A 22,905-nucleotide genomic window follows, 5' to 3' on the forward strand; every position below is an offset into this window, starting at 1 on the left:
CTGTGTCGGTAACAGTCAGGTATAGAGATAAAGGAATCCCTTGTTGAGGTGGCATGAGGACAGGAGGCTTGGATAAGATTTCCTTTATTCCGTCGAAGGCCTTTTGACAGTCGTCGTCCCAATCGGTGTGATCAGAGGCGTGAAGCTTCTTGAATATTGGTTCACAAATCATGGTGAGCTTGGCAATGAAGCGGCTGATGTATTGGACCTGACCGAGAAATCCCCGAATCTCCTTCTCGTTCTTAGGTCGAGGCATTTGTTGGAGGGCTTTGATTTTGGTTGGATCAATCTCAATGCCTCTTTTGCTGATGACGTGTCCCAAGAGTTTTCTGGAGGTGACCCCGAATGCACACTTCTCAGGATTTAGTCTCATGTTATACTTTCGCAGATGGGCGAAGAATTTCCGAAGGGCGTTGATGTGGCCGTCCCGTTCTTTTGACTTGACGATCATGTCATCTACATATACCTCTACCTCCTTTTGCATCATATCATATAGGAGAGTGGTAGCGGTTCTTTGATAGGTTGCTCCGGCGTTGATGAGGCCGAAAGGCATGACCGTGTAGCAATACGTACCCTACTGTGTAGTGAATGCAGTCTTGTGCATGTCTTCCTCTGCCATTTTGATTTGGTTCTACCCAACATACCCGTCCATGAATGATAGGAGAGCGTGTTCGGCAGTATTGTCCACCAGAATGTCAACATGTGGCAACGGGAAGTCGTCCTTTGCACTCGCCTTGTTCAGATCCCTGAAGTCGACGCAAACCCGAATCCTCCCGTATTTCTTTGGTACAGGAACGATGTTGGCCACCCAGTCAGAGTATTAAGACACTTTGATGAAACCAGCCTTGAACTGTTTATCCACTTCTTCCTTGATTTTCAGGGCCCATTCAGGACGCATCCGACGCAGCTTTTGCTTCACGGGTTTAGCTCCGGGTTTAATGGGTATCCGGTGCTCCGCAATTTCCCTGTCAATCCCAGGCATATCTCTGTAGGACCAGGCGAATACGTCCTTGTATTCATGGAGGAGGTCAATGAACTGTTGTCTTTTCGAGGGGTCCAGGGTTGTCCCTATCCTAAGTTCTTGAGGTGTGTTGTCGGTTCCTACGTTAATAGATTCGGTCTCCTCAATGACGGGGGTTCTGGTCTTCCTTTTGTCAAGTTCTTTAGCTAAGTGAGGTGGGTAGTCACTCAAGTCAAATTCCTCATAGTCATTCAGAATTGCATTGCAGTTAAATTGAGACGAGTCGTAAGCAAACTTAGCGTTCATTAAGTTGACACGAGCGAAAAGCTCAGAGAGGACAGACATCTCATGGTCAGTCAGAGGCGACACAGCTGAGGATGTGGCCCCTGGAACAAGCTCCAGGTTGTCACCTTTCATGGGAGTGGGGATGACCCTAGTAGACTCAACCTCTGAATCAGCCACGACTTTGTGATAAAACAGTGGGAAGGGGACCTTGACTGGGACATCAGGAGTGTTAGGAGCTATGACAGACTTTGACTCAGACTCAGACTCAGATTCAAATTCTTCTTCACTTCCCTCCTTGAGCATATGGCCTTCTCCAGTTGGGATCTTGAGAATGTTGCGGTTAACTGTGAGGTTGGCAAACGGGTCACAATCAAGGGGTGTTGATTCATTAGTTACAGCGTTTACGGCTTGGAATCCCTACATTTCGTTATCATCCTCCTCAATGGCTTGGGAGGCTATTCCCTTTCTCATAACAGCTTTGATCGGGGAAGCCGGAATCGTGATCGTTTTCCCGTTGAAGGGGACCCTGATTTTCTGGTGGAGAGTTGAGGTAACTGCCTTGAGGACGTGGATCTAGGGACGTCCCAGGAGCATATTAAAAGAGGCGTCAATGTCGACCACCTGAAAACTGGTTTGCCTTTCCAGTGGTCCGGTTGTGACTGTTAGAGTGATAAGCCTTGCGACCTTACGACGAGTGCCGTCATAAGCGCGTACTCCTTGATTTGTCGGGACCAAGTCTGCTTTCTTAATACCCAATTTGTGAGCCGTCTTGAGAGGAATGACATTCACTGCAGACCCGTCATCCACAAGAACCATGGGCACATTCTTCTTGAGACATTGTACGGTAATGTATAGGGTAAGATTATGATTGGCTCCGAAGGGAGGGATATCCTCGTCAGAGAAGATGACCAGGTTGTTCAAGTCAGGGGGGTCCCTTGTCATGTATGCCACTATTTCTTTAGGGGAGGAGGTGGAGGGCACAGTTAATTTTCCCAAGGCTTGTAACAAAGTCTGTCGATGCTCAAAGGATGTCGCGATCAGTTGCCAAATTGAGATTTCGGCTCTCGCCTTCTGTAGTTGCTTGAGGATAGAATTCTCAGGAGCCTTTGGTTGAGTGTCCGCGTCCGGGACGACCTGATCGTTCGTTGTTGGAACGATCGTTGGATTATTCGGGTTCTGATAGGGGCGTCCGGACCGGGTAAGGTGACCGATCTCCTTCGCTTGTTTCCCTGGTACGATATAGACATCCTCAACATCATCTCTCCAGATGCCATTAATTTCAGAATTCCGAGGGTACCTTGGAGGGGCATTCCTCGGTAGGCAGTTTTTGTGAGGGACATTTTTGTGAGGGTGATTCTTGTGAGGGTAGTTATTGTGAGGGTGATTATTGTGAGGTTTATTATCGTGAGGTGCATGTCATAACGGTCGCGGAAGCAATCCATCCTGGTGAGGGTAATTTTGGACGCTCTGGGGACTCTGCCTTGGGTGTGGTGGTGGAGGATTGAAGATGAGCCGATGGTAGGCATCGTCAAGTCGGGTTATCCTTTCAGAGAGACTAACTATGGCTTCCTCAACTTGTTGGAACATGGTGAGCATAGTGGCAGCACTGAACACAAATACCTCGTCCGGGGGATCTTTCTCCAAGGCATTCACCTCGTCATCAACTGGTAGGATGAGGTGTGAGCACTCCAGGGTTGGCTCATCGTTGGAGATAGCGTGGATTCCGAGAGGGTTGGTTTTGTTGTTTGGCTTAGTCGGCGGGGGTAAAGGCAAATCCCCTTTTTCAATTATGTCTTGGATGATGTGTTTGAGTTTGAAGCAGGTTTTCGTATCATGCCCTTTCCCTTGATGGTACTGACAGTAGGCATTAGGGTTCCAGAAGCGGGATTTCTTAGCATCGATCGGATCCGAGGTGGGTCCGATTGGTTGTAACTTCCCCTGGTCCATGAGCCTTTTCAGGGCACTTGCATAAGTTGACCCTATATTAGTGAACACTCTCTAGGGGCGCTCAGCTCTCTTAGCGGATGGTTCAACGAGGTTGACTTCATCAATTTTGTTCGTTTGGCCGTAAGGGCGAGATCCGGTTGAGGTGGATCCCTGGTAGCCTCTACCAATGGTCTTGGCCAAGACTCCCTTCAGGAGGTCATCTTCAATGCGTGTCCCGAGAATTTGCAGATCCTGGAAGGTCTTAATATTTTGGTACCTCAGCAAGTTGGCATACACTGGGCGGAGATTGTTGACGAACATTTCCACCAAGGTTGATTCACTCGGCTTGGTGACCAGTTGAGTACTTACCCTCCTCCAACGGGTTAAGAACTCGGTGAACCCCTCCTTGTTGTTCTGGGTTAGGACCTCAAAAGTACGGGTATTGGCTTGGATTTCAACATTGTCGGCATATTGTTTAGCGAATTCAACTGCGACTTCATCCCAAGTAGTAAGGTTTTTCGGATCAAGGGAGTAGAACCACTGGCGAGGGATCGGTTCCAAAGAGGACGAAAAGATCCGGATAAAAAGTTCCTGTTTGACCCTTTTTATGGCCATATAGTCTTTGAAGGCACATATATGCTTGAGCGGGTCTTCCACTCCTTTGAACCTGGGCACATCGATTAGAGTAAAGTTGTCGGGTAATTGATCCCAACAGTTCAAACCTTCGGTTATTCTCAAGATGGATATTGTTACCTCGGGCTAGGAGTCAAGTTTCTCCCAAGAGCTTTAGCCTCTTCTCGGTTTCGATCAAAGGTGGAGCATTATGTTCTCCGTCTCCTTGTTTTTGAGGGCGTCGATACGGGTCTCGACGCGATCCAGGGTGACCTTAAGAGCGGTGATGGACGAAGTTGAAGACGGGGCCATGGCTTTGAGGCGGAAAAACGGCTCACATTACAACTCAATCTGACACGGTTCAATGACTGAACGCAGACAATGTTGGAGCTTGTGTCCTCCAAAATTAGTGTGATAACATTTATAAATTTCTTATAGGTTCACAAGGGTATATATACTTCGTATTTTATCAGTTGATTAACGATTACTTAATAACGGTTGGCTTGCTAGAAAGTTTGACGTTATTATCATACTGATGGCGGTGATCAACTGGTCCCTAAAAGTCACACCAAAAGGATGTGTTTGAGAGATGTGATTATGAAAATGTAATCACATTGATGCCTTACGTGACTAAAAGGTTAGTCCATGTATTTGACTAAACAGTTAGTCAATGTGATGATGAGACGATTATTTAATACAATTAAATAATATTAGGTGAGACAATTAATCACAAATTCGTAAATTGAATATAAACTGTTATATTTAATTAATGTATATAATGTTAGCTTGAACTAATTAAGATGTTAATTCGTAATTAAACGTAATCGGTTATATTTAATTAGCTAATTATAAATATGCGAAATTTATAGTTAAAGTATATATTATACGATATTGTCATAATAAATTATTACGACCGGCATTAATAAATCGATTGCAAGTCATTTGTGTGTAGACTTATTAATACGGAATAAAATAAATGACAATTTATAAATAATACACTTTATATACATTTTGTATACTACCAAAATAAGAAGATTTAATCTCCTTATTTTTGGTAGGTGGAAAAACCGAAATAAAGAGAGAAAAGAGGAAGAATAAAATCTCCCCCTTTGGACTCTCATTTACACGGTTATAATAGGGCAAAGAGGAGATCATTTCTTCTCATTCCTTTTGACCTAATATTCTCTCATCAAAAAATCACAAAAATCCTAAATTAATTAGTGAATTTGGGGATCTCATTCTAGCAATTTGAGGGGCATTTCTCGGAGCATCTTGGGTGTAACAATTAAGAGAATATCATTTTGATATTGTTCTTAGGCCATTTTTTCTAGGACCAAAGGTTGATTATTAATCTCTTCTCTTTTTGTTTATGCAAATTCTTTTATGACTAGTTTTCATTATAATAATTTCGTTATAATGCTAATTATATTAAAGGAAGTATACCGATATTTCCTACAGACAACGCAAAGGACGAGACAAATATCAGACTCAACAAGACGAGGGTGACCGTGTGTGGTTCCTTGGTGCCGACCTGATTTATGATGTGACGGTGTTGACCGAACTTTTGACACGCGTCCAATGTAGTGGCGTGACGCCATTGAACGAGTCTCTTGGTGAGACGACTCATAAGTAAAGACCCATAAGTACGTTTGCTTCGACTCGATAGACACGAGGCGGAATTGGAATGGTGGACTTAAATTTTCGAAAATAGAAATTTTCAAAAAGATTCATTTGTCGCTTTATGGACGGCTTCTGAAGATAGAGATCTCCGCAAGTCGGTCAGTTGAAAGGGTTGTCTTAAGTTTATTTGCAAAAGACTGTTTTGAGTTTGAGTCGGCTCGGAAAACAAAGTACTGTTTCCCAAGACGGTTTTTTGAAATTCAAAATTGTATGTTTTGAAAATCGAGTTTGAAATGTTTGAGGAGGTCTCGGGGACGGTGCATGGTCCTCGGGATCTCGAAAGTGTCTCGAGAAAAGGTGTGTGCTTTTCTCGGGTTTTGAAAGAGCCATTGTCGGCGCGAAACGGGTTAAAATCCGTGTCTAAACGCGGCGATTATAACGGCGTAAAAAGGTGATTTGAAATGGTTGTAGAAAACCGAGTTTGAAAATCGTCATTACGACGGCCTAAAAAGTTGAAAACCTGGGTAAGGTCGTCCACTATCCAAAGTTTCTGAGTAAGAGGCGAAGGTACGTATTGGGAAGCCCTTTAATCAGACACCCAATCCCGCCCGCGATAGCGGCTCTCTACTTGATCGATCTTGGTTGGTTTGAATGCAAAAGTTGATAAAACGGTTTAAATGCATGAATGCGCATCCAATAATTTAAACTTAACATGTGAGAGCTTTATAAGTCGGTTGATTTAATCCAAGTATCAAGTATAAGATGTCGAGTTGGATTAATGGTTGATTTGCATGCAAGACGGAAATTAAGCATCCATTTATCGTATTAGGTTTATGGTGAATAACATCTAACAATTAGTATTGAACGGGATGGTTTGATATTAGTACTTACTTAGAAGCGATTCACATAAATATCTAAAGTGCAAGTGGATTGTATGCGCTATTTATTCTCTATCGAATTCTCTAAATTATATTGCTGCTGTTGAATTAAACCTTGAACTGGATTGTTAGGGTTGTTTAATAGTCCGGGTTGATTAAGAACGGGATTCGTTTTAATTGACTATTCGTAAGGAGAATTGGAATTTTACATTCACGATAGAGTAATCAAGATTAGTAATTGAAACCGTCTTACTATGATCAATTGTTATTGAGTGTGGATATATGCTTGGGTCTAAGACCTTTTAAACCATTTGAATTTCATCTATTTCATTATTTGCTTAGTCTTAGTTCTTTAATAAATCAAACAAATCAAATCCCCCCTTAAACTGGTTACTTTACTCTCTACTCTTATACACATTAGTTAACTTAGTCCTTCTCTGTGGGTTCGACCCTTACTTTCTCTATATTACTGTTTTAGTAGTTTAGTAAGTAAGTGATTATAAATTTACATTTGATAGGCATACGACTTTCAGCCCGTCAACAACATACAAAATATTACTCCCTCTGTCCCGGTCATTTATTGTCCTTTTTCATTTTAGAGTGTCTCAGTCATTTGTTGTCTTTTCTATTTTAAGAATGAATTTGCTGAGTAATTTAATCATTCACACTTAATTTATTCCACTTGTCATTTAGTAATTGACCATCCCTCATTACCTCTGTCTTTGTGCCAAAAACAAAGGACAACAATTGATCGGGACGGAGGGAGTAATTTGTAAGTTTGTATAATAATCTACAACTTGTTTTTATCAAGAATAGACGACGTCGCTGACCCAATGCTGGTTGGAAGTCTATGATGATTGATGAGTCAATTTATATAGACAAAATAAAAATCGGCCCTTGTATTTATTTTGTCCTAGCTTCGTCCCTCCTGACGTTGGTCTGGTAGTTGCCCTTACGTACACTATATGCATGCACCATTGCATCCGATATTAATCTATTATACATGCACGGAATAATTAGGAATACTGAACAAGTCATCCTTAAAAGTTAAAACGTAACAAGGATGAAAGGACAGATGCATTAATCACTAAATAAAAACAAATAATAAAACAACTATGTATAATTATAATAGTTTGATAATAGTAACAATTTCGTAAGATCAAAAAAACTATAGTGACATGCTCCAATCCATGCATGCACAACTTTATTCCATCTAAGTTACTAAGTACGTATATCATCCTAATTATCATTATCCTAACATAATCAACAACTAATAATAATTATAGTTATTAAATCTCTCCAAAATACAATACTATTGTAGTTTAGGGGGTGATGGGGTGAACCCTCACCCCCATTAATTTATAAAAAAAAAATTAAACGGATTAAAATAGTTTGTTATTACTCTTTTTGGTGTAAATATTAAACGGATTAAAATAGTTTTCCATTCCCACACTTTTTGGTGAACTCTTTTTGGTGTAAAAATTAAACGGATTAAAATAGTTTACATAGTTTTCAACGTGAGAGAACTTGTCGTATTTTATTGCCCCTACGCCCTTAGCGTAAATTGTATTGAGAGTTATTCGAGTAATGATATTTTGCTATTACTCTTTTTGGTGTAAATATTATTAATCACCCCCATTCTAGAAATCCTAGATTCGCCACTGTGTAGGTGTAGGTGTGGGAATGGGAATCGGTGATGTTCGTGTAGGAATGGATGTGGGTGTGGGTGGAACCATGCTGGGATGAATATGGCTTCGGGTTCAATCTCGATAGTGAATAATGTAATTACTCTTTCAAGTGCAAAGTATACTGTTTCATACTTTCATGTTCTTTTTATCATTATTTTTAGGGTTATTTAATAAGAATACCCTGAAGTATGAGGGTACTTTTCAAAATACTCCAAACTTTATTTTAACTACCAATATTACGAACTTTTACACCCATTCTCTATGAATAGAATAGGTCTTTTATTAACTTGTTTTAGCAGGTAATTTGTAGTTGACTCACCATTAAGTCTTTAACCCTTTCAGATGCGTTCATCTTCCTCCTTTCCTCTTCATCTTCCTCCTTTTCCTGTTATTTTTTTTTTTTTTTTTCTTTTTTCAGGTTCATTTTCTCTCCCACATTTAAAAAAATTGACTTATTGAGTACCAATTTTGGGAGTTAAGCTAGAAGATAGAAACAAAGAAACGGCAAAAGAAGACGACAACCCGTATTAGATTTGTTCGGGTTTACAACATAATCCAAATGTGATAATTAAGATCTATTCCTAAGAGTATTTAAGCTCTCTTCCCCATTTCTTAACCAAAGATCCGTTCCTAATTTGAGGGTGGTTATACTTTTTTTTTCCAAAGCACAAGGAGGATGTACAACAACCCAGCTTAAAATTTGTTAAAGCTTGAGGAATGGAGAAATTCTTGTCAGCCACAAACATAGAATAACCAATCTCAGCCTACCAAATTAATTGAAATCTAGAATAGCTTTCAAACTAACAACTTTATTATGTTGAGTGAATGCGTCCCTATTATGTATGTGTTGGAGATCTATAACCAATCACAGCATAGCTACCAAATTAATTGAGCCTAACACCTTGCACATCAAAAATTCAATACCATAAAATTGAAAGATCCCAACAATTAATTGGAATATGAGTCTGATAGTAGACCAATGGGGGCGTTTTGGTGAGAATCGTCAATGACGATTTGGTATGGTGAAGAGAGAGCAATAATGGTGTTGATGCAACATATATGACGGTAGAAGAGAAAAAAAAGGATTAGAACCTCTTTACCTGCTTAGCAGGTAGACCGTCCACTCATTCTAATATAAGCAAAGGGGTGTAAAAGTTGGGAATATTGGTAGTTAAAATAGGGTTTGGAGTATTTTGAGAAGCACCCCGATAGTTCAGAGTATTCTCATTAAATAATCCTTATTTTTATTCCATACTTTACCTTTCGTCTAAAAAAATTAAGAACACATTAATCTTAACTTATATTATCACATACATAACAATGAGTTGACAGGGTACAATGTACAAAGGTAAAAATAAAACATCAAACAGGAACATGCAAACTTTTAACTGAAGGTCAAACAAGCAAATGAAAGTCAAACAAGCAAATGAAAGAGGAGCGCAAGTTCAAACTTAAAATACATAATCCCATATACAACTCATTGCATTAGCGTCGTCATTTCATCATGCTCGATCTACACTGGGACCGAAATGTCGTCTCCATTGTTCGAAACCTGCATATATTAAAACTTATCGGTCTTATAATTTAGATCTCACACACTATAAAAGTGTTTGAATAGATATAATCAGGATAAGAGCGGTATAAAAAGTAGTAAAATGGCTACGTTTAATATTAAATGCTTTCGTAACAAAAACGGTCACAATGAATGTTATGTATATGTTTCTACAACTTACTCGTAAACATAAAATTGCAGACCAAAAGCACATATTTAATTTAATAAATATATATATATTCATAAATTATTGCTAATTAATAAATTAGTATCATTGTATGAATATGTTTGTACAACTTACACGAAATCCGGGTTTTACAATGTCATTATATAAAAAAATTATTTATTCTTTAATGATAAAACCGTAACGTAGGATTATAAGATTTTATGATCCTAATTCCTACCTCTTAAATTTTCAAATGTAGCATCTCTACTTTCTATAACCATGAATAGAATATTACAAACGAGATGGATAAAGTGTTTTTGCATCGTAAAGTCTTAAAATTGTAGGATCGAATTGGGATTCTGATAATAATGCGTGTAATATTAAATGATTTCCTAACAAAAATGGTAGTGGATATTATGAAAACATGTGTGTATTAAATGAAAGAGTTATTTTGACTCAAGTTTAATAATAAAAGGATTACGAAAAATAATAAAAGTGAAAAGAGTGATCTCTCTAATAATTTATTGAGATGCCGTCTTACACAAATCTACCTGGTTGGGAATGACGAAAGGAAATACGATGAAAGTTGGCTTAATGTGTCCGATTGCAGAAGAAGTAGCCATTCTCACGATCAACAGTTTTTGTTTTTTTTTTTTTTCAGAAAAGAGGAAGATAAATGTAACTTAAGATAATTGCTAATTGTTGCTTGGTGGTACGATATATTCATGGAAATTGGCCATATTTATAGAGGTTACAGCCTATCGGTCTACGATCCTGCTTTTTAAAATGTTTTTGGACTTTAAAACATTTTTTGGCCAAATATATCATTTTAAAGCTAATAATATATTCTCAAAAGCTCAAATAGCATGTTTTTGCCCATAAAAATAGAAGCATCAGTTTCATATTTTTATTTCTTGAAAACTATTTCGAAAAATTAAACTTAAAAAATAAAAACTCATGTTAAGTAAACTAGGCCAAATATGCTCTACATCACCTAATATTAGTGGACCGCTATCAAGTTGATGATGCATTATTTTTTTAATAAAATTTACCATGACCATATAGGTTAATTATTTACAACGCAATAACGGCATTGTCCATTCGTTACAAGTTGCATTGTGATCTCTTGCTTTTTGTTCTCAGGAAAATATGGTTGTCGTATGTTTATTGGTTATTTTCCTATAGAACCGGTCTCTCTTAAGACGGGCTATTTTCACCCGAAAAATAAGAGGGTGTTTTAAGATTAATGTACAGCTAAATATGATCACTTTTGGAAAACAAAAGTTACCAACAAGTTGTAATACTAGTCGCACTATTATGGTTACATTTGACAATAAAGTGGTTAAAAAACCAGACGAAAATGATCCGTTTAAAACAAGATTTTGCTTTTCTTAGAATATTTAATGGTCTTTATATTCCTATAGGTTATTATACTTATACTCCTATAGAATATTTAATAGAAAAATATGATTGTCGCCCACTTGATTGTATGTTTATTGGGTCTTGCAAAAGCAAGTGCCTAGGTTAAAATATTGGTACCTGTGGACATCGGCCCACCTGCAAGCCCGGTCGATCCGCAGACATGTTGCGGTCTTTTTGAAAGCCACGCTCGGCGGCGTAACAATACTTTCGACTGGATCGTTTTAGATCGGTCGGTTTCGTCTCAGTAAGGGTCTCGAAACGATTAGAGATGTTCGGAGTCGCCACCAAGCATTTGTGGGATGCTTGGAACCCGTTCGAATCCACTTTATACCTCGGTCAAACGAAGCACAAAACAGTGTTTAACATAAGTACTAAAGATAAGGAATCGTCCCTATTTAGCATCCTATCTCTAGAATGACTCTCGTACGCCCTGGGTAAGGTCGTCCACTATCCAAAGTTTCTGAGTAAGAGGTGAAGGTACGTATTGGGAAGCCCTTTAATCAGACACCCAATCCCGCCCGCGGTAGCGGCCTCTACTGATCGATCTTGGTTGGTTTGAATGCAAAAGTTGATAAAACGGTTTAAATGCATGAATGCGCATCCAATAATTTAAACCTAACATGTGAGAGCTTTCTAAGTCGGTTGATTTAATCCAAGTATCAAGTAAAAGATGTCGAGTTGGATTAATGGTTGATTTGCATGCAAGACGGAAATTAAGCTTCCATTTACCGTATTAGGTTTATGGTGAATAACGTGATCCATTTGTCTTAGTAAGGCGTTTTGCAAATATGATTTTTGAATGAGCAAATAGTCATCTGATCCGTCCTATATCCGGGTTAGCCGGAGTCGGGATCGTCCTAGACTAATGCTGGAAGGGAAACAGGCCCTGTGCCAGGCGACCATATGAGGCGCTAGCATGCCGGCGGTGTAAAGGGGTCTCCCCTGGTTTTGAAAATGAGAAAGGAAAGGCCTGTTTAGGCGCGGGTCAGTCAACGGTTATATGCCGTGCTCTAAACATTTGAAAAACGTTTATAAAACGTATTGAAAATGGGTATTTGAACCCGTTTTGGTTTGAAAGGACCATTTAGGTCGTATTTGTGTTGATTTGAGGAACGAGACTCGAATAATCATCATTATTTGATGATATTCGGTGTCGGGTTCGATTTGACAAACTTGACATGAATAGTTTTGAAAATAATTATGAACTAATTGTTTTAAGTTCATTTGAATATAATTAGTCGGTACTCATCATCGTACCCGGGTTAAAATCCGGCATGGTATGTGGAACCAATGATGACTTTGTGTTGGTGACTAATATGAAATGTAAAGAAACGATGAAAGGCTTTAAAATACCTCTCAAAATGAAAAGAAATGAAATAAAAGACTTTAAAATACCTTTTAAATGTTATTAACCAAATATTATCACCGAAACACGGATTAGACCGTCATGGTATTAAGAACCAAGGGTGAAAAATGTTTTATGGTTAAAACTTGTGAAAATAAAATAAAAGGGTTTCAAAATATTCGAAATGGTAAAAACCGATTACAAATATGAAAATGAATTAATGAGGAAAGACGAGAACAAACACGGTTGAGTTCTGACCTGGGCACCCCATTGAGGCGCGGGCCTCTTTGCAGAACAAGGGGCTTCTGCCTCTGGCCAAAACTCAGTTTTGGCTCGTCTATCCTATGTTTTGGATCGTGTTATTCATGTTTTAGCATGTTATAGTCATAAAACAAGTAAAGACATGATAAAAGAAGGATTTTTACACCCTCATACTTACATGTTTGGTTATGGCGAGAAACCGGCGTAAGTGTAACAACTCGTTTGGTCGGAAAAGACTCGGTTTAAAACCGTTTTGGTAAGTAAAAAGAGTGTTTTATTAAGATTAGTGATGGTGTAGTGGTCGAAGTGGTCGGTCAAGTGATTTAATGCACGATGACCGTACCAAACAATGTGTAAGGCTTGTATTTACGATCGGTAGGTCGTAAATACGCGTCGGATTGTGGCTTAAGAAGTCGAGTCGAGAATTTTAAGGGATAAAAGAGGGGGCGGACACTCGCGTAAGTTCTCAAATGGGGGAATTTGAGGGGTATTTATAGGAAAATGAGTGGTTGTGGAGGTTTTGAGCGACGCGGCCACCTGGGCTGCTCAAAGAGGCGCGAGCCACGTCGCGGGTTTTCGAGTTGTCCTGTCACTTTCACACAAGTGCAATCATGATTTGTTCTATCCTAGAATTTGTAGTCACATGTTTGGTACTTGACCATTCATGAATCCGGGAAATCTTAGTATAGAAGGCTTTGAATGTTTTGTTTTTGGTGGTTGACTCGGTTTGACTCGTTGTTGGAGTCGGGATTTGAATTTTTGAGTCGATTTTTTGTCCGGTGTCGGTTTTGACTCTAGTTAGTGTCATTGTGACGCCGTCATCATGCATTAAACACTCCAGGTACTTTTGAAAAGTTTTGAAATATTTTATTTTCGAAATCGTTTTAAGTTTTCCGACGTAATTTGTACACAAACTGTCGATCAAACGCCGCGATTCCAAAGCACGTTATAGTCCGATAATCATCGGGTGTTTGTTGGAGTCTCAGCAGATACTGGTTATCTACAGAGCCCCCACTTTGACTGAGGCTTGGACAGGGCAAAAGTCAAATTAGAGCCCCAGGTCAATCGAAGATTACAACCTGGAGACCCAAGCGACGTCAAGGCGGCTCGAAAGGATTCGGGCCAAGGACCTGCCGTCGGGAAGGGCGACGCCAAGGCGACTCGAGGGTACGAGCCAAGGACCTGCCTTTGGGAACAGTTTAGAGTTTGTCGACTATCCGTGTGGGTCGTTTAAAGTCCGTTTGACTACGTACAAAGGCTCGCCAGCCATAAGAAGGAGTCATACCTGAGGCATCTTCGGATATGTCCTTGCATGTTTGCGGACAAAGGCTCGCCAACTGTGATAAGGAGTCGTACCTGAGGCATCTTCGGGATACGTTCTTGAGTTGTTTGCGGACAAAGGCTCACCAGCTATGTGCGTACATGAGAAGGGGTCGCCAGCCGCGATGCGTTGTAAGGCTCGCCAGCCATGGGGCGTACCTGAGGAGGGCTCGCCAGCCGCGATGCGTTGTAAGGCTCGCCAGCCATGGTGCGTATATGAGGAGGGCTCGCCAGCCATGGGGCGTATATGAGGAGGGCTCGCCAGCCGTGATGCGTTGTAAGGCTCGCCAGCCATGGGGCGTATATGAGGAGGGCTCGCCAGCCGCGATTCATTGTAAGGCTCGCCAGCCATGGGGCGTATATGAGGAGGACTCGCCAGCCGCGATGCGTTGTAAAGCTCGCCAGCCATGGGGCGGTCGGTTGATCAACCGTGAGAATAGCCGCGTCGGATGGGCTTGTTTTGAAGGTAGCGGACTCATGATGCCGCCGTGGAAATAGTGAATTTTGAATTTTCACTACCGATGTTGTTGAGATAAGTGGATCCCGTGAGGGAGCCTCCTGTTGACATTTTGAAGGAATAGTGAATTTTGAGTTTTCATTACTCGTTTGAAGTGACGGTTTGTGTACCGCCGTTGACATGTGAAGGAAATAGTGAATTTGGAATTTTCACTATTACTTTTGAAGTGACGGTTTATGTTGCCGCCGTTGACATGTGTGGTGAAAATAGTGGAATTTAATTTCCAACTATTATTTTGAAAATGACGGTTTTAATTGCCGTCGTTTGAATTTGAAGAAATAGTGAATTTGAGTTTTCACTATTATTTTGAAAATTGACGGTTTTAATTGCCGTCTTTTGAAATTTGAAGAAATAGTGAATTTGAATTCTCACTATTATTTTGAAAATTGACGGTTTTAATTGCCGTCGTTTGAAATTTGAAGAAATAGTGAATTTGAATTCTCACTATTATTTTGAAGTGAAAATGGCGGTTTTGATCGCCGCTTGTTTGAAATTTTGAGGAAAATATTTGTTTTTGTATTTGAAAAATGACGGCCCTTAATGTCGTCATTGAAAACTTGAAGTTTGTTACGGGAAATTGGGCCAAAGCCCAAAATTTCGCTGAAAGAGCAGGGAGCACCCCATTGAGGCGCGAGCAACCTGGCGAGTCAAGGGAGCTTCCCTATTTTTCTGTAAAAGACGCGAGGATGGTACGCATATCATCTTCATTTTGTCTTCGACCTTCAACACAAACAAACCAAAAAACCGCCATTGAAGGTCTCTAGCTTGCTTCCATTTGCGCCGATATCAACAATGTCATCTCAAGGTATGTATTCCCTCTTGAATCCATTTGAATTTGTTGATCCTTTAGCTAAATTGAATTAGGGCGAAAATTTTACCCTAGAAAATCGATTTGGGCGTTTTTGATTGAGCCCATTTCGAGTGAAATTGATGATTGCATCAGGTTAGAAACCTATTTAGGAGTATAGGGGTGCCTTTAGTTTGCATTTTGGTCCCCGTTCCCACTCCCTATGCTCGAAAAACGTGAGTGAGGTGGAGAAACCGTCTCATCTCATAATGCCAAGTTTATTTGCTTGGGTAATGGGTCCCACTAGGTTGCCTCGTAGTCGGAAAAGACCGTATTTGCCATTATGGACCTTTGTTGGGTGGTGTGGGCAAAATTGGAATTTTTGCCTTTTGAAGCGGTCTTATGACTGACAAAATAAGTGTCTGTTTGGGCTTGAATTGAGTCAGTTTGCCTTAAAATGGACCCCATTGGTAGTTTAGGTCGTTTTGAGGCGTGATAAAATCATGTTGCCTCGTCGTGGTCGTATTTTGAATTTTTGACCGGTTTGCGCTCAAATTGGCGTAGAAATTGCCTTTTTGAGCTGTAGAAAAATACCCCATTGCATCGGGAATGTATTTTGGTTTGTTGGCGGACCTTGTATGGCTCTTGGGGTGCCGTTTTTGTTGTGGTTGTTTTGACTCGTCTTTTGCATGAAAAGAAGGGCGAGTCGTTTTTTTTGTGCGTTTTTTGTGAATTGTTTTTGTTTGGTTGGGTTTGGGCGGGGTTGCCATTGTTTTGCTTTGTAGGTTTTTTTTTATTTGTCCATTTTATGCCGTCGTAATGTCGAAATTTCGACTGACATTCTTTGTTTGCCTTTGATTGCAGGGTATCATTTGGGACCCATGGGGTCCGTTGTGGAGGCCTTGGAAGAGGAGAATGATCCGGGAGGAAGAGGGACGACTGTTTTTTGTTATAGGCTTGGTTCTGTTTCTCCCTGGCGGCCTTTGCCCGGCCGATGTTCGGGTATCGATCGTTGGTCGTTGTCTGCAGAGGTTCGGATGTCCGATGAGTGGGGTTCAGTACGGGCGTGTTATCTCATGTTGTCACTTTTGATCGCTGTCGAGTTCTGTTGATTGGGGGTCAACATCGGGGCAGCGTCCTGAGTTACGATCCTCGGTTGTCGTGTCATCCGAAGTCCGCCAGGCATCATTTTTCTTTTTGTTAGGGAGGAGGAATGCGGTGTTATCGTCATGGTAACCATCTCTGCTTCCGCTGTTTCTCCTCTGTTCCCCGTGTTGCTCCTTTTCTTTTCCGATTGGAAGGATAGGGATTGCTTAGTTCGGTAGGTGGCGGGTAGCTCCCAGTTTGTTGTCTTAGGCCAGTGTCTGTATGATAAATGTCTGTACTGGATCCCGTTTGTATGGTCAGTCGTTTGTATCGAATGTGTGCCGATGTATTTTGCGTGAGGCGGTTTGTATATATGTGTTTTTGGATTGTGGTTCATTTTGTGATTTCTGGCGTTTTTGTGTTGTGTTTCGGGGGAGCGTTGTCGGCTGTCAATTCCCCTTTTGCTTTGCACTAGTTCCTGCATCGTTAGTGTAGAAAAACAGGCAACAGGTAACACGTATGCACAAACGTAAACACGTAAAAGCATTTGATCGTAAACACGTAAAGCATTTGATTGAGAACAACATTCAACCGCGATGACACGAAGTTAAAAATTGAATTTGAAATTTGAAATGATTTTTTTTGAAAATTCCGCGACAAGTCGTCACGTTTGGACTCCTCGAAAGGAATTGATTTGAAAATTGAGCAATTAACTCGTGTCTTGAATTAAATTGCATTGAAATTGTTGAAATTGATTTGTGACTCCAAAAATTCAAACTCAAACCGTCAGGGATGAATTTTTAGAAAACGTTTTTACGAGTATATTTGATTTGATTTTTGTGAGATCAAGACTCGAATTTTGTGAGCGCTTGAATTTTGAGGAAAACTGATGTCGTGTTATCAATTTTAGATTTTATTTTTGCTGGGAAAATTGCGAAAAAGCGAAAAATTTTCGGAATTTTGATTGACATGCGAACGATCCGTCGCAGATCGGGGCGACTAGCCCTTCCCCCCTTAAAAAAGAAAGAAAAATCCGTATGTTTAAAGCCGCGTCATGGAAACCGTGTCGGATTTCGTAAAACGCGAAAGCAAGGAAATGTGAGTGTGAGAAAACACAAAATGTCCTGGATCATCCCGAAGAGGCGTGAGCGTTTTGGCGGGAGGTTTGAGGTGTCAGGAGAAAACACAACTTGAAAGAGACAGGTCAAAGCGGGAATCCTGGGAGAAGGCCTAAAGAGGCGCGAGCTGCCTGGCGATGGGAGCCGGCTCTCCCCTTTTTCTGAAAAATGTGCTGATTGTTTTTGTATAAATAGTGATGTTTGTGCTTCATTGTTTCATCATCCGAAACACAAAAACATCTCTACAAAAACCTCTTCTTCTTCCACAGAGATATTTCATGGAGGCCTTTGAGAATGCGTTGCGACAATGGTGCCGGGATTTATCGTCTCCCGAAAAATATCAACTCATTTGCATGGGAGTTGGTCAATTGTTGGTGCTCCGCCAAGTCAAGGTGTAATCCTCATTTCTCGAAGCATGCTCTCGGTTTTGGGATTCGAAACACCATGTTTTCGTTTTCCCGAAAGGTGAAATTTGTCCACTAGCCGAAGAAGTTGGAGCCATTGGTGGGTGGTCGGGTTGTGTTCCGGTGCTTCCCGACTCGGTTGTGCTACAAGGAGAAATTCCGTTCAATGTTGGGCTTGTCGACAAGTCAAGTCAACTTCCTTCTTGCTCCACATGGTGTGGATATGTTGGCTCTTATCAACATCTTTTCAAACCGATTAGATGCCAATGTTTCGGAGGTGGCTAGGAGAAGGGCTCTTGCCTTTTGCCTTGTCCATGTGTACCTCTTTGTTGATGTTTTGAAGAAGGAGGGGCCGAAATGCTATGGTATCATGACCCTCCTACATGTGGTTGAGCAAATGGAGCATGGTAGAGATCCATCATGGTTAGTGCTTGGCGAAATCATCCAAGCCTTGGACAAGGAAGGCTCTTTCGGAGAAGCTCCTTCATTTGGGTCTCCAAGGATCCTCCAAGTGTGGCTATTGGAGAGGCTAAGGTATGTAGAGCCTCCGGTTGATTCTTCTTCTTATTCCTTCCGTCAACTTACTATGAGGAAGAAGTTGTACTCGGATAGCTTTGCTTCTACCGAGGCTTATTGGGTTGCAAGATTGGCGGAGGAGGGTGGTCCTCACATACGTTGGGTGGTGCCATGGTGGCACTTGAGGTCCTTCACGGGGTTGCCCGCTTCGAGTGCTAGTCCTCGTTATTTGATGGTGGTGGGTTTGAAGGTTGCTTCATTCATTTATCCCGAAAGACTCATGAGGCAAATGGGGCGTCAACAAAAGGTGCCCGCTCAAGATACCTTTGTCCAAGAGAATGTTTTCCGGAACTCCGAGCTTGTGGAGGTCTTCGAAAGATGGTGGGCCACTCGGCCGCTTTGGGAGGTACCAAACCCCGTTCCCACGACATGGGTGACTCCTACTTATGTCAAGTGGTCAAGAGCTCCATCCTTGGAAGAGGTCCAAATTCCGTAAGGACGAGGTTGTCGACTTGAAGTATCGAGAGGTTGGCAAGGCCAACCATGCCTTCTTTGAGGATTATGTTGATGGAACTAACCCGGATGTGATGAGACCACCAAAGAAGAGAAGCTCGGTCCCCAAGAACATGGTGGGCCGTGCATTGGCTCGTTTCGGGTCGAACATGGGGTCTTGTGCTAGACCGGAGGCCGTCGTCGTCTTAGATCCGTTGAGGATCCGTTCGGAGGAGGAAACCCATGCTAGGCGGGCCAACAAGAAGAATAAGGGGAAGATGTACCCCGAGGGAAAAGGCATGGGTATAATGGAAGAGTGAAGACCTCCATTACCCACTTTATTATTATGTTGTATTAGTGTTGTGTGTTTTTTTTATTATGTTGTACTAGCTATGTTTTGTGTGTTTTGTGCTAGTTTTATTATGTGAGGTGTTTAGTCGACACCTTAGGTTTGACAAGTTGTAGATTCGTCGAGCTTTATTTGTCGTTGAAATTGTAATCCCTCCCATTATTAATTAAATAAGAGGATTGCTTGTGTCGAAAATTGTGAACGCTTGTTTCTTCCATCCATTTTGTAAAGGCAATTCGATTTGAATCGTCCTAAACATTTGCACTTGGGAAAGTGGGGTTTTTGTGGGAAGGGAAAAGGCTTATTTTTGTATTTTGTGGGAAAGGGGATTTCTTTTCCCTTTCTCTCTTTTTTTTGGGATGTTTTGTATGCGGGGGGTGGTTTTTTGATTGTGGGGATGGTTGTATCCTTCTTGTGTAAGAGAGGACTGCCTACGTATTCACCTGAAGAGGTGAAATCAAACCATGATCGTAGTTCGAAATGTTTTGTAAATTTGATTGGGTTTTGTGGTTGTATCCCTCATCTATAAGAGGGACTGCCTACGTATCCACCTGAAAAGGTGAAATCAAACCATGCTCGTAGTTCAGGGGGGTTTTTGTTTTAGTGAAAATGGACGTTGCCTTTGACAGATCAAAGGACATTCGAAACGGGCAAAGTGCCGCAACTTAGACTCGATAAAACATGCAATTTCAAATCAGAACGCGTTGAGGAACTTGACTTGAAAAGGGTTAAGGTGGACGCTAGTTGTGAAACTATGCTGAGGTCGTTCGTTATTATGGTTCAAGGGTAGTATTTCTTGAGTTGGTCTAGGTTGGTCGGGTTTGTAAAGTCCTCCCCGTCTAGGTCACTCAGTCTCACTGCGCCCCCCGAAAGTATTTTCTAGACCAGGTGTGGCCCGGCCCAGTTGGGTTTGAATTTTCCCCTCGGATCGACGGGTAGCGGTGCTCAGACCGACTTGAGGAGCAAGTCTCCTTCCTTGATGTTCCTGGGTTTCACCTTCTTATTGAATGCCCATTGTATACGTCGTTGGCATAACTGGACGTTGTGCAAGGCGTTGAGTCGCCGCTCGTCTAGAAGAGTGAGTTGCTCGTACCTTCGGCGGGTCCATTCCGCCTCACGGACTTGACTCTCCAGCAGGATGCGTAGAGAAGAGACCTCTTACTCTACCAGTTGAACCGCCTCCATACCGTATGCGAGGTAGAAGGGCGTGGCACCTGTCGGTGTTCGAATGGAGGTTCGGTATCCCCAGAGTGCGAATGGGAGTTTGCTCGGACAATCGCGGTAGTTGTCTTGCATTTTCTTGATAATGGTGACAAGAGTTTTGTTAGCTGCCTCCACCGCTCCGTTAGTTTGGGGACGGTAAGGGGATGATCGATGTCCTTTGATCTTGTATTTGTCCAGCAAGGCCTGAGTTTCCGCCCGGAAGTGAGAGCCTTGATCGCTGATAATTTCATGGGGTACCCCATACCGGCATATGATGTTGTTCTGGATGAACTTGGCCACTTGTTTGGCGGTTAAGATTGCATAAGATTGCGCTTCCACCCATTTGGTAAAGTAGTCGATGGCGACGAGGACGAAACAATGCCCCTTGGTGCCTACCAGGTTAACTTTCCCGATGATGTCGATGCCCCAGGTTGAGAAAGGCCAGGGTGATGTCATGGTGTATAAAAGGGATGGTGGTATGTGTTGTATGTTGGCAAAGATTTGGCAATTGTGGCAATGTTTGGCGTAGTTACGGCAATCGGCTTCCATGGTGGTCCAGTATTAACCTAGCCGCGTGATTTTTCGAGTAAGCATCATTGCGCTCATGTGAGGGCCACATTCTCCTTCGTGGACCTCTCCCATGACTTTTTTGGCTTTGTGATGGTCAATGCAAAGGAGGAGAATTCCTTGGGGTGTTCTTTTGTATAGTTGATTTAGGTTTATCACGAACTGTGATGCGAGTAAACGGATGGTTCTTTGTCCTCTTTTATCAGAGTTGGGAGGGAATTCGTTTTTGGTTTTGTAGTTGAGGATGGCTTGGTACCAAGGTTCATCATGGCTTTCCTCGTCGTCGTTGATGGCACAGATGTGAGTTGGCTCGCTCCTTATTTAGACACACAGGGGCATTGATGTCACATCGTCAGGTATGTTGACGAGTGCGGCAAGTTTTGCCAGGGCATCAGCAAATTGATTTTCCTCTCGCGGCAAATGGAAGTAGTCGACTTGGTCGAAGAACTCGGCCTCTTGATTGATCTTTGCTCGGTAGGGAGCTAAGTTGTCACTTCTGATTTTCCATGATCCGGACACCTGATTGATGATGAGCGAGGAATCGTTGTGGACCCTCAGTCTCTTGATGCCAAGTGTGATGGCTCCTTGTAGGCCGATAAGACATGCTTCATATTCAGCGGCATTGTTGGTGACGGCGAAGTCTAGCTTGACTAAAATCGAAACACGTTCTCCCTCTGGTGATATTAGAAGGATTCCTACCCCGAAGCCTCTCAGATTAGATGCACCGTCGAAGTATAGGTCCCATGCGTCGGAGTCGGCACAAAGGATGTCCTCGTCAGGAAGTGACCATGTGTCGGTCGTTGGATCCTCGTTGACGGGATTCTCTGCTAGGAAATCGGCAACTGCTCTTCCCTTGATAACCTTGAGGGGTACAAACTTGAGATCAAATTCGGACAGCATGAGTGTCCACCTAGACAGCCTTCCGTTTAGTACGGGTTTTTCGAAGATGTATTTGACCGGGTCCATCTTGGAGAGGATGTGGACCGTGTAGCTGAGCATGTAATGCCGCAGCTTCTTTGTTGACCATACTAGGGCGAGGCATGTCTTCTCCAGTTGGGTGTACCTTGTCTCATACTCAATGAACTTTTTGCTTATGTAGTAGATGGCTCATTCTTCGCCGTCGATTTGTTTGTCCTAGCATTGCTCCCATGGTCGTGTCGGTAACGATCGGTATAGAGATAAAGGAATCCCTTGTTGAGGTGGCATGAGGACATAAGGCTTGGATAAGATTTCCTTTATTCCGTCGAAGGCCTTTTGACAGTCGTCGTCCCAATCGGTGTGATCAGAGGCGTGAAGCTTCTTGAATATTGGTTCACAAATCATGGTGAGCTTGGCAATGAAGCGGCTGATGTATTGGACCTGACCGAGAAATCCCCGAATCTCCTTCTCGTTCTTAGGTCGAGGCATTTGTTGGAGGGCTTTGATTTTGGTTGGATCAATCTCAATGCCTCTTTTGCTGATGACGTGTCCCAAGAGTTTTCTGGAGGTGACCCCGAATGCACACTTCTCAGGATTTAGTCTCATGTTATACTTTCGCAGATGGGCGAAGAATTTCCGAAGGGCGTTGATGTGGCCGTCCCGTTCTTTTGACTTGACGATCATGTCATCTACATATACCTCTACCTCCTTTTGCATCATATCATATAGGAGAGTGGTAGCGGTTCTTTGATAGGTTGCTCCGGCGTTGATGAGGCCGAAAGGCATGACCGTGTAGCAATACGTACCCTACTGTGTAGTGAATGCAGTCTTGTGCATGTCTTCCTCTGCCATTTTGATTTGGTTCTACCCAACATACCCGTCCATGAATGATAGGAGAGCGTGTTCGGCAGT

General features: G+C 41.9%; 1 long non-coding RNA gene across 1 annotated transcript; it reads right to left on the reverse strand.

The window, feature by feature from the left end:
* Positions 1 to 9,239: 9,239 nt before the first annotated feature.
* On the reverse strand, positions 9,240 to 10,343 carry LOC141590853 (uncharacterized). Its single transcript, XR_012520523.1, has 2 exons — positions 10,240 to 10,343; positions 9,240 to 9,522 (listed from the first exon to the last, which is right to left on the reverse strand). It is a non-coding gene; the product is annotated as an uncharacterized LOC141590853 (long non-coding RNA).
* Positions 10,344 to 22,905: the final 12,562 nt, after the last annotated feature.

This window comes from Silene latifolia, chromosome 7 (assembly GCF_048544455.1).
Source record: "Silene latifolia isolate original U9 population chromosome 7, ASM4854445v1, whole genome shotgun sequence".
NCBI lineage: Eukaryota > Viridiplantae > Streptophyta > Magnoliopsida > Caryophyllales > Caryophyllaceae > Silene > Silene latifolia.